Below are 9,602 nucleotides of genomic sequence, written 5' to 3'. Positions count from 1 at the left end.
TGAGAACATCTAACTTTTTCTCTGAATGAACTAGGGATATAAATAAAGAAAGTCTAATGGTTTACTCAGAAAGAAAGAGGTCTTGCTATGTTGCCCAGGCGGGTCTCAAACTTCTAGACTCAAGCGATCCTCCTGCCCCAGCCTCCCAAAGTGCTGGGATTACAAGCGTGAGCCACTTCACCCAGCTAATATGTGGACTTAAATATATATATTTTAAAATTATACATATATATATTTATATATTATAAATACATATATAAATATATATAATAAAATATAAGTTTATATATATATACACATACATATATATATATATGTATTTCTTTTCTTTTTTTTTTTTTTGAGACAGAGTTTCGCTCTTGTTGCCCAGACTGGAGTGCAATGGCACGATCTCGGCTCACAGCAACCTCTGCCTCCTGCGTTCAAGTGATTCTCCTGCCTCAGCCTCCCGAGTAGCTGGGATTACAGGCATCCAGCACCATGCCCGGCTAATTTTTGTATTTTTAGTAGAGACGAGATTTCACCATGTTGGCCAGACTGGTCTCAAACTCCTGACCTCATGATTTGCCCACCTCGGCCTTCCAAAGTGCTGGGATTACAGGCGTGAGCCACCACACCCGGCCTAAATATATATGTATATTCCAGCCCTTAATCTGGAAAGCTACTGCTTAATTCCAGGATTTATTACCAGACAATTAATAATTGACAATTATTCCGTATCAGTTCAAACTGCTCTTCATTTTTGATGGCTGTTTTTATTCCATGCATGCATGTACCATACTTTATGTAACCAATTTAACCAATCATTTCGGTTGATGAGCATTTCAGCTGTGTCCTGCCTTTGCTCTCACAAGCAACATTGCAATGAGTAGCCTTGGATCTACATCATTTTGTACACTTGTGAGAGTATCTGTATGCTAAATTTCTACAAATGAATTGCTGATTCACAGTATTTGTCATTAATAATTTTGATAAAGATCACAAATTTCCCTCAATAGAGTTTGTTCCAATTTACACTCCCATGAGTAAACTTTTTATTTTATTTATTATTTATTTTATTTACAAAACTGAAAGTGAAGGATGGTGTTATGGAGAGACTGAATTTGCATTTCTCTCATCATGACTGAGGTTGAGATCTCTTCCTAGTTTTAGAGTTGTTTGTATTTCTTTTTCTGGGAACTTGCTCATTACACCCCATTTTATCTATTGGCTTATTATTCTCATTCACAGAAGCTTTTAATATATTGGGAAGTTCAGCTCTTTATGAGATAAATTTGTGAGTTGTAAATACTTGTTACAATTTTCAATTTAACTTTTGACTTGATTTTGCAGGTTTGTGATACATAGGAGTTGATTTATGAATCTTTTTTATGCTTCTTGGTTTTATGTTAATGTTTTAGAAAGACCTTCCTGCAGGGTCAATAAGGAATTCAGCCATGGTTTAATTTAGTTATTGTTTTGATTCTTTTTTACATTTAAATCCTTGATCCATTTTGAATTTGTCCCGGTGTAAAGGACAAATATGTGTCCAAAATTATTCTTTTTTTCAGATGGCTAACTAGGAGTTCCAACAACCTGTCTTGTATAATCTGTCTGTACTTTATTGGCCTGTGTTACACCATTATCACATACTAAATTCCACAAGAAAATGGGTCTATCTATAAACTTTCTTTACCATTCCACAGATCTATCTCTTCAAGCATTCAAGTTACAATGTTTAAATTCTTGAGTTTTAGAGTCTATTATACAGTGAACCATCTGGAAGGAGTAGTATCCCCCTCATTCCTCTTCTTTTTAAAAAGAGATTTCACGACTTTTCGTGTTTATTTTCCACTTAACCTTTAACATGAACTTATCCAACTCCACAGTAAAATCCTGTGGGCATTTTATTAGGATCATGCCACACTTTAGTATTAGGAATTGTCTTTATTTGTCTTAGCTAATGGTTTTGGCTTGAAGTCTACCTTGTATCGTATTAATATCCTAAATATTTTATTTTTATTTTTATATTTAAAAATTTTAAATTTTTTAAATCAGAAGAGAGTGCAATGCAGTCCTTCAAAAATTATGCAGTTGAGTTTCCTACATTTGGGGAAATCATGCGGGTCAGCATATCCGGAGTGCAATGGATGAGCCTTGCCCTGGAAAACCACCTTCGTGATCATGGTAACTCCTGCCGGGTAAAAATACTGCCTTCTTTTGTTCCCATTTGCCTGATATACCTTTGATGACCTTCTTTTTTTCCAATCCTTTCTTAGTCACAGTGCCCAAGATGAACTTTACTTTGTTACCCAATCTCGAAAGCATTTTTATTTTAATAGGGAAGTTAAATTTTTTTTTTTATATACTACTAAATCTTTTTTTTTTTTTTTTCAGACAGAATCTCACTCTGTCACCCACGCTGGAGTGCAGCGGTGTGATCTTGGCTCACTGCAACCTCTACTCTCTGGGTTCAAGCGATTCTTGTGCCTCAGCCTCCCAAATAGCTGGGATTACAGGCATGCACCACAATGCCCGGCTAATTTTTGTATTATTAGTAGAGATGGGGTTTCACCATGTTGGCCAGGCAGGTCTTGAACTCCTGAGCTCAAGTTATCCACCCGCCTCGGCCTCCCAAAGTGCTGAGATTACAGGCATGAGCCACTGCGCCCAGCCAATACCATTTTGTTTTTTATTAATTCATTTACATTTAGTGGTATGATGTATATTTGGACCTAACTATATTATTTTATGCTATGTTTTGTTGTAGGTTTTTAAAAAACATTCACTATGCTGACTATTGTCTTTACCTTCTTTTTTTGTGTGTATATTTCCCTGATGGAAGAGAGATATGTCCTAATGTTTACTTGTATAATAATACATTTATTTAATAATTTAGTCTTTTGTTTCCTTAGAAAGTATCTATAAATTTCCTATTTTAAGCAATTAATAAATTAATAAGTTTCTTTTTATCTCTTCACTCTCGTTCACTATTTAATTTTATTTTTAGTTGATTGCGTCAACTTTATTAATGTTGTTCTTTATACTCAAATGTGCTTATGACTCTGTTGGCTTGTCAGTTTTAATGAGACACTTTGCTCCTAGCTATTAAAATTAAAAAAAATCAGTATACTTACTCTATTAAGCAATTTTTTTTCATTTTGCTTTCTCAAAGTGTGTTGAATATGGCATTTCAACATTTTCAAGACATATAACATTAGCATTCTCTTCTGTCTCCCTATTTCTCATATTGGCTTTAGTTTGGTCTGGTAGTAAAATTCAGTGTGTACCATTAATTTCTTGGATGTAGATTTTTAGGCCATCTCTGGACTCATGGGGAAAATATTCCTATAGTTTTAAACATGTTCAAACTTTGATGAGTGTGAAATTCTTAGGTCACGTTTTTATCTTAAGGTCACTCTTGCCCTTGGATCCCAGGCAAAAGGAGGACCTCTGCCCTAGCCCCATGTCTCAGGGTATCCATACTTCGGAGTGCCTTCCTCACTCACAGTATGCCCCACTGTTTCCCACGGCAACTGCGCCATTTTACATTCCCACCAGCAATGCGTGGCATTCCAGTTTCTCCACATTCTCACCAACACTTGCTATTTTTTATTAGCCCTGTGAGTGGGAAGTGATATCTCGCTGTGGTTTGCTTTTGCATTTCCTAATGATTAGTGATGTTGAGCATCTTTCCATGTGCTTCTTTGCTATCTGTATACCCTTTTTGGAGAAATGTGTATTCAAGTCCTTTGGCCATTTTTAAATTGGATTGCTTATTTTTGGTTGTTGAGTTGTAGGAATTATTTATATATTCTGGATATTAATCTCTTATCCAATGTATGCTTTCATTTTTTTCTCCCAATCGGTGTTTTCCTTGCCTTTGTAGTCTCCTGATTGTATCCTTTATTGTACAAAAGTTTTTAATTTTTATGAAGCCCAGTTTATCTCCCATTTATTTTGTTACCTGTGTTTTGGGGGTCATATCCAAGAAACCATTGCCAAATCCAACATCGGGAAGATTTCCCCCAGCCTTTCTTTTCAAAGTTAATAATTTAGCTCTTATAGGTCTTCAGTCCATCTTAGTTAATCTTTTTACGTAGTATAAGGTAAGCATCCATCCCTATTCTTTTTCATGGGGGTATCCAATTTTTTCAGCACCATTTGTTAAAAATTTTCTTTCTCCATTGAATGGTCTTGTCACTTTTGTCAAAAATCAATTGATTTTTGTGAGTGTTAATTTCTGAACTCATTATCCTATTCAATTGGTCTATATGCCTGTCTTTGTGTCTGTACCACAGTGCTTTGAGGGATTAGTTTTTTTATATGGACAGGGTCTCCACAATAAATGTATTTGCCTGGTCCCAACACACCCTGGGCAGCCCTGCTGAGGATTTCACAGGCTCTGCTCTAGGGTCATCTAGTGATGAATACTGCAGAGGCGTCTGAACCAGCCTGATTTATTTGCTCTCTCAAGTGACTTAATCCATTTGCTCATCTGCCCAATGGGTTCTATATCTTTGAAATTTACCATCTTTACCAGGATTGTCTCACTGTTGACCTGATACAGATCAGTCTTCCAGAGAATATGGTATGCTCTTTAAATCACATTTTCAATTCACATTTTCACAGGAGTGCTTTCCAATATTATATTTTTAAATATTTGTTCTGTTTTCAATATTTTTATTTTTTCTTTGAGTACTCCAATTTTATACTGCTTTTCTTCCATAGCTGTTATCCTCTAATTTCTTTAAACTTCATTTATTTCTGTTTTCATTTATTCATTTCTCTCATTCTCTCTTCTGTGACCCTTGCTGTGTTGTGTCCATGTCTCTTCCTGCGCCCCATCCAATTTTGCCTTCATTTCTGTGACGATTTAATCTTTTTTCTCTTTCCCTGTGTTTCCTGATCTTTGCTGGGTCGCAGTTCACATCCTGTTTTCTTACCTTATGTTCTCTGAACTTTTAAATCTCTTCACTACATTCATGCTTGTTAGAGGTGATTGCTTCATTATGTCTTTAAAAACTGTTATTGTCCTAATTAATACTTGCTAATTTTTCTCCGCTCCTTGGCAACATTTTTTTTCTGGTGTCTTTGTCTATCTGTTACTTACATTTCCTCTTCTTTTGATCATTGTTTCTTTTTTTTATTTTCTTTTTTTCACCCTCTGATCTATTTGAACATGAAATATTTTTCTTATGTTATTTTTGTACATGTATTTTGCTGGTTCCTTTTTATTGCTCATCATTGGAGGAAGCGTGTGTTTCTTTTTCTTTTTTTGGAGATGGGGTCTCACTCAGTCACCCAGGCTGGAGTGCAGTGTTGCAATCATAGCTCACTCTAACTTCTAACTCCTGGGCTCAAGAAATCGTCCCACCTTGGCCTCCCAAAGTTCTGGAATTAGAGGTGTGAGCCGCTGTGCCTGGTGGAAGTGTGTTTTTCATTAATAACTATTTGCATGAAGTTTGCATGAGGTGCATCCAGGGCCTTCTTGCAGAATCACTGGATTTTTTTTTTTCTGATGAACTAGGATTTTCTGTGTGTTTGCTTACCTTTTACTTTTCCCTAGCCAAAGGAGACACAGAAGCTATTTTAATTGCTTTGGTTTATTAGAAAAAGTTTCACTGGCCGGGCATGGTGACATGTACCTGTAGTCCCAGCTATTCGGGAGGCTGAGGCAGGAGGATCACTTTAATCCAGGAGTTTGAGGTTGCAGTGAGCTATGATCTACTGCACTCCAGCCCACTGAACGTAGTTCCTATCTCCTCATCTGATATGAGGCCAGCCGCTCTTTAGAAATATGACCTATTCATATGATTCCTTATTTGGCCTGTTCTTCAGCTTTCCAAAATCAAATTTGCCACCAGCCGATACCTGTGGTCACCTCCGCTGAAATAAGAGACATAGTTTTCGACCCAAGGGTGTGCTTTGAGAAGTATCTTCTGCTGTGTCTTTCTGAGCTCTGTAGCTGCAGAGTCATCTTTCCAAGCATCCTCTTCCACTTCATCTCACACCAGTGCTCAATTCCCACCTGGTTCACAGTCCTCGACATTTTGTGGTTTGGAGTTTTAGATAATTCTCAGTTTCTCTGAAAACGGAAATTCAACTTCTGATTTTACTTCTCCGTGTGGCTTTTGAATGATTTATGTAATAGAAGGGGGAAATACTGATTTTATTGTATGATGTTATATGCTCTATTTATGCATGTTGAGTTGAATTTCCAGTAGTTATCTACATTTATTTATAAGTTCCTTTTCTGATTCTTGCACACTCGGGTGAGATAGTAGGCCAGAGTTGAGGGTATACTTTGTGAACAGAAAACAAACGCCAGAAGTATTGTTTGTTCCGTGTGAATCTACCTGGACTAAGATGGCATTTCAATTTTTCAGCTTTGTTTTCATCAGACCCATCTCTAACATCGGAAAAAGGAAGAAGTAAATGAGAAAAATCTTCTTCGTATACAAGTATCTTTACTGAAAAGTTGTTTGAGCCTTATACTTAATTTTAACCTATTAAACTACATTTAATATGATCTGTTTTCCTGTGGTCTTTAGCAATAACCATGCTCCCACACCACATCCTATGCAAATATGTGCATATGTACATTATGTGCAGAAATGTGCATGCTTGTAAGTATCCATTCACAACTTAGTTTATTTAGACTGACGCCAATTTTCACTCGGAACAGGCAGTGAGGGATGAAGGAGGCAGCCTGGGCGTGTGAGGTCGGTATGGTGTACAAGCCAGGCATTATTCAGGTCGCGGGAGCTAAGGTTTGCCGTCAACTGCTTCATGTCCTTCTACTGAACATTGTAAGATCATTATCATAATTCCTTCACCAATTTGCTTATTAAATATTTCATGAAGGAAACACCTTAATATTTCCTTAATTGAATGGCTATTCAATGAATGATAACATGAAGGTACTCTCGGAAGAATAACAAGATAAGACAGTGGTTTTCAGAGTGTCCCCAAGGAGGCCATTGTCTCAGGGGTCCCCAACCAGCAGCATCACCAGCTCCCAGGAACTTGTTAGAAATTTGAACTCTTGGACCCCAGGCCTGACCTCTTCAATCAGAGACTCTGCGGGAAGGGGGACAGTCATCTGTGCTTTAACAAGCCCTCCTGCTGATTCTAATGCACACGTGTGGGAATCACTGATATCACCCACGATTCCTCCCCCTATCTTTTCTTTTGGTTCTGTATAAAACTGAGTCACTTCAAGGGTTAAACGAGCTCACTACGTGAAGATTCTAAAGTATAAAGTAGTATACATTTTTTAGGTATTTTGTCCACCATAAAAGGGGGCAAATTGAGGTGGGAATCTCTAAGAGTTCAGCCTTATCTTTTATAGTGTGTGTAGAAAGCCATGAATTAACCTTAATATCAAAATCCACCTTCCCCCTCCAGGTGACCAGCCATGGAAATTGCTATTACTAACTTGAAACAGAGTTTTTCTTCGTGGGCATAGATTCGTGGGAAATACAACTCTCAATCTTTTGTTGCTTATTTTTATCCAGGTATAGTAAGAGTAAAACAAATATCCACGTAGCTGTGAGATGGAAAACAGTCCGAGGAGACGATGGGGACAGGAGAGGGGAGGGCAGGCCCCCTCTTTCAGCACCAGATCAACAGGATGAATATTTGTCAGTGCAGCATTGAGTCACTTCCTTCTCCACACCTGGCCACCTCTTTGGGTCTCTGTCTGCAGCCTGGATTTCCCCAAATTTAGGGCCTGGAGATGATCACTGTATTCATTCTATTTTAGGTAAGTTTCTGCCTTTAGTGTGAGCAATTCTACTATTTTTCACCTCACCGAGGGATTTGATTATGTGATTGGTGTTTGACAATTAGACAAGGGTGCATGGGACACAGAACAGGTCAGTTGGGATGGGTAGAAGAAGATCTTATGAAGAATAAAGCAGGCAGGGCGCAGTGGCTCACGCCTGTAATCCCAGCACTTTGGGAGGCCGAGGCGGGGGGATCACCTGAGGTCAGGAGTTCGAGACTAGCCTGACCAACATGGTGAAATCCCATCTCTACTAAATACAAAAATTAGCTGGGTGTGGTGGCACATGCCTGTAATCCCAGCTACTCAGGAGGCTGAGGCGGGAGAATTGCTTGAACTCGGGAGGCGGAGGTTGCAGTGAGCCGAGACCACGCCATTGCACTCCAGCCTGGGCAACAAGAGTGAAACTCCGTCTAAAGCAAACAAACAAACAGCAACAACAACAAAAACCATAAAGCGATGAGGAGGTCTAGGCACTTGGGGTAGAAACCCCAAAAATAAAGAATGAGGGTTCTTAGAGGAAGGGAGGGAGAACTGTGCTATGAGGCAGCTCTGTGGCCATCTCAGTGACTCCTAAACTGGCCCGCTGTTTCTTGCTAGGCAAAGGGATGAGCAGGGATCTTCCTTAAAGTTGGTCCTAGGTCCTACGCCGCACGCTCACACCCGGGACAGAGCGCAGTAGTCGAGTGATTTATTGTTTTCTTTTTCTCACAGGTCACTCAGAAGGTGATGATGGGAAGGGACAATTTCACATCTTGGAGAGGCTCCATCCTGATGGCTTCTTTCCGCAACCACAGTGAGAGAGGATATTTGTGTTCTTGTTGATAGTCCACCTTCTGACACTCATGGCTGTGGGACTATCACTACAGGCTGTGTGCCGGACCCCCTGCTCCACACACTGGTGTCTCTTACTCACTCGCATCTCCTTTATTGACCTCACAGGGTGACCTGCCTCAGCCCTCACATGCTGCTCAACCCTGGGAGCCGACAGGTCCATGCGTTTTGCTGGGTGTGTTGCCCAGCTTCTCAGGGTGCCCTTCTGTCCACAATGGCATATGAGCGGCACGAGGTACACCCTGAATATATACAATTATTATGTATCAATTAAGGTGTGTTGCCCAGCTTCTCAGGGTGCCCTTCCGTCCACAATGGCATATGAGCGGCACGAGGTACACCCTGAATATATACAATTATTATGCATCAATTAAGTATTTTATTTTTATTTTAAGTTTAATTTTATTTGACAAATAATTGTATGTATTTGTGGGATACAATGTGATGTTTTGATGCATTTATACATTGTGGAATGATTCAATCAGGCTCATTCACATACTCACATCCTTTTCTTGTGGCAAGAACATTTAAAATCCACTCTGTTAGCAATTTTGAAATATACAATATGTTAGTATTAATTATAGTTACTATGCTGTGCCATAGATCACCAGAACTTACTCCTTCATTCCACTCTCTACTCCTAGGAGTTTGACATCTTTAGACTCCGCATGTCAGATCATGCCATATTTATCCTTCAGTGCCTGACTTCTTTCAGTTAATATATTGTCCTCAAGATTTATTTATGTTGTTACAAATGACAGAATTTCCTTCTTTTGAAAGGTTGAATAGTGTTCCATTGTGTATATAGGCCATAATTTTTTGAATTCACTCATCCATTGATGAACACCTAGGTTGCTTCCATATCTTGGCTGCTGTGAACAGTGCTGCAATGAACATGAGAGTCAGATATCTCTTTGATACACTGATTTCAATTCCTTTGGGTATACACATAGTAGTGGGATTACTGGATCATATGGCAGTTCCATTTTTCGTCTTTGGA

General features: G+C 38.8%; 1 pseudogene; it reads right to left on the bottom strand.

Moving 5' to 3' along the window:
- Positions 1-2,036: 2,036 nt before the first annotated feature.
- Positions 2,037-2,188, bottom strand: LOC115934896 (uncharacterized; annotated as a pseudogene).
- Between the last annotated feature and the right edge of the window lie 7,414 nt (positions 2,189-9,602).

The sequence above is a fragment of the Gorilla gorilla genome, chromosome 4, assembly GCF_029281585.2.
Source record: "Gorilla gorilla gorilla isolate KB3781 chromosome 4, NHGRI_mGorGor1-v2.1_pri, whole genome shotgun sequence".
In the NCBI taxonomy this organism is placed as follows: Eukaryota; Metazoa; Chordata; class Mammalia; order Primates; family Hominidae; genus Gorilla; species Gorilla gorilla.
This window is presented reverse-complemented; position numbering and strand designations above follow the sequence as displayed.